This window comes from Leptonychotes weddellii, unplaced genomic scaffold (genome assembly GCF_054177405.1).
Source record: "Leptonychotes weddellii isolate Sample4059 unplaced genomic scaffold, ASM5417740v2 HiC_scaffold_10874, whole genome shotgun sequence".
NCBI classification, from domain to species: Eukaryota; Metazoa; Chordata; class Mammalia; order Carnivora; family Phocidae; genus Leptonychotes; species Leptonychotes weddellii.
The window spans coordinates 3,290-6,202 of record NW_027685942.1 but is presented as its reverse complement, the minus strand read 5'-3'; the positions used below and the strand labels follow the sequence as shown (position 1 = coordinate 6,202).

The 2,913-nt window shown below is 51.7% G+C and overlaps 1 long non-coding RNA gene across 1 annotated transcript; it reads left to right on the top strand.

The window, feature by feature from the left end:
- Nucleotides 1-242: 242 nt before the first annotated feature.
- Nucleotides 243-2,701, top strand: LOC145718108 (uncharacterized). Its single transcript, XR_014141586.1, has 3 exons — nucleotides 243-341; nucleotides 2,277-2,405; nucleotides 2,652-2,701. It is a non-coding gene; the product is annotated as an uncharacterized LOC145718108 (long non-coding RNA).
- Nucleotides 2,702-2,913: the final 212 nt, after the last annotated feature.

The window sequence follows — 2,913 nt, the reverse complement described above, 5'->3', positions numbered from 1 at the left end:
GCATTTGCTTTCTTTTCCAATTTTTTTATTTTAAAGGGAATTTATTTATTTAGAAAGAGAGAGTGTGTAAGCAGTGGGGAGGGGCAGAGGGAGGGGGAGAGAGAACCTTAAGCAGACTCTGCACCCAGCACAGGGCCGATTTGGGGTTCTACCTCATGACCCCGAGATCATGACCTGAGCCGAAATCAAGACTCGGTCGCTAACTGACTGAGCCACCCAGGCGCCCCTCTTTTTTTTTTTTTTTTAAGTGATCTCCACACCCAACATGGGGCTCGAACCCATGACCCCAAGATCAAGAGTCACACACTCTACTGACTGAGCCAGCCAGGCGCCCCTTAAAGGTAATGTAATGGTCAGTTTTCAAATACCACAAAAATACGCCCAACAATTAATAGACAACAAATATTTTGAAATAATTTAAAAAAAAAACATTTCAAGTAAACATTTAAAGATAAATCTTGGGCCCCAAGCCTTAGAGTTCATGGATCATAAAATGAAGAAAGACAGCGTTGGGAACCGCCATGCCACTATAGGGGCCCATCTGTCAACACGGGGTGTCCCCGGGGCTCCCGCAGACCAGACAGGCTGTCCTCGCCCCATTCCTGTGCGGCAAGCAAACTCCCAGCTCCAGGCGCCTCTCCCGCGAGCTCGGGAAGTTAGGAAGAGAGAAGAGGTACTTTAGAGATGGACCCATAACTGTGAGGTTGATAAGGGTCATATTACGGGACAGTGGGAATGGGGAGGGTGGGAGGAATCGCAAGTGGCCAATGCACGTGCGCAAAGCTCCTGAGCCGGACGATGGCCGGTGTCTGTCCCGAACGTGAGCCTGAGCTCCCCCCACGTTAGTGCAGGAGAGTGTCCAGGCCAGCGTAGGTACATTTAGGCAAACTCTGGTGGGGGTATCGGACCCGGAGAAGGAGGCGGGGGTCGGGGTCCTGGTCTGGGCTCGGACACTTACTGGAGGAGCCGAGAGCAGAGCGCCAGGCTTTGTGCCTCGTTTTATGCAGCGGCCGAATCTGACGCTTGGAGGAGCTGATTTGTAAGGTCTCTTGTGGCGTTCATATCTGGTAACTGTATACAAACTGGGGTTTTTTGCAGCTTTCCAAAGTTCGGTACATTTAATGGGCAAAGAGCTGACATTTATGGGTCGCTGGGAGCCACGGGAATGGGTACCCGGTGGAGGGAGTCCTGAGCAGGGAGAGGTGCGTGGAGGATCTGGCATCAGTCCACGGGGGACGGGACTTGTCCACGGGTCCATGAAAGACATCCTCTGGGGACCCCCCCAGCTACCTGGGGACATTTGCCTGGATTTGTGGGTCTATGATGGGAGGTGGGGGCAAGACTCAGGGAGATACGTATTGTGTCAACGTGCCCCAAACCTAACTCACCCATCAGCGATGCCACGTGGCCTTGTCATCCCCATGGCTCACACTTCGGTGGCACCTCTGACTACTGGCTGCTTTGAGTTGGTCACAGCGACAGCCAGCAAGCCCGGACGGCTTCTTCATTCAGCAGACACTCTCACGCTTCCCCCTACTCAGCCCACACTCGTTTCCCTCCTCTGACATTGTCTAGTTCGGATAACACCGGCTTGGCGCTTGATTGCACCGTTTGCTTGGCCCGTGTGTGCTTCTGAGTGTGCCTGGCCTGTCCCTCCCGCTGGGCAAGGACTGTTCTCATGCCTCTGGGCATCTCCCCCTCCCCGCCCCCGCTCACTGCAGACACTCACTCACCCACTCATGTGTGTCCGGACCGAGATGGGACGCTTCTGGGTGTGGGGACAGAGCAGTGAGAAAAAAGCAGGCAATCATCCCTACTTTATGAAGCCCACATCCTAGAGGAGGGGACAAAGTAGTCATTAAAGTAAGTAAACAAATATACTGTATCTTACATGATACCTGTTGAGAAAAAGGCAAAGCAGGAGAGGGGGGTATAAAGTGTGTGAATGGAGGGAGGGAGGATGCGGACGGACTGGGTAAGGCGCCCAGACTTTTGGGTAAAACACAAGGTGATGAGAGAGTTAGTTAGTTAGGTTAAGACCCCTGGAGGAAGAGCGCTCCAGGAAGAGGGACTAGGCTGTGCAAAGGTCCTGAGGCAGGGGCGTGTCTGGTACCAGCCAGGAGCGCCGAGCTGACCATGAGGCGGAAACCGAGTGAAAGGATGAACAGTTGAGTTGAAGGCGTCAGGAACGCCTCCCTGCAAGACAGGCTTACACAGGGTGGCCCTCAACCCACTCTGTCCCCTGGGGGCTCAGAGGCCTCACAATGCTCTTCCAGCACCTTTTCCAGTCGGAAACCTAGACTGGACCCGTCTCTGTTCTGGGCGACCCCAGCAGCGACAGACGAGGGGATGCCTCTGTGCAAAGGGGAGGCAGAGCTCCTGTCCCACCATCCGGGCTCTGAAAGGTACCATTTGATCTGAAATCTGATACTCAGTGAATGTTCTAATGGAGGGAGAAGGCAATGAACATTCCAGTTCATTCCAGCCAGATTTTGCTCAGGGTTTTTTTTTTTTTTTTTTTCTGTTTGTTTGTGTTTCTTTTATTGTTTTTTCCTGTTCGGGTTCACAAACTTGCTTCCTGTAATTAAAAAAAAAAAAATCGAGCTACCATGGGTGATTGTATTTGCTTAGGTTTTTCTCTTGGCATCCAGGTAGGCTCGCTGTCGTATTACTGTTTAATGCAATTTTCTGAAGTCCTGGCCAATGCACGAAGACTGGAAACAAAGATCCAGCAGTCCGACTTTCGGATATATGTCCGTAAGAAATGAAAACAGAATCTTGAAGGGATACCTGCACTCCCATGGTCATTGTGGCGTGATTCATGGCAGCCCAGATACGGAAACAACCTAAGTGCTCCTCCGTGCATGAATGGATAAGGAAGGTGTGGCTTAGGTATAGAAGGGAATATTCTTC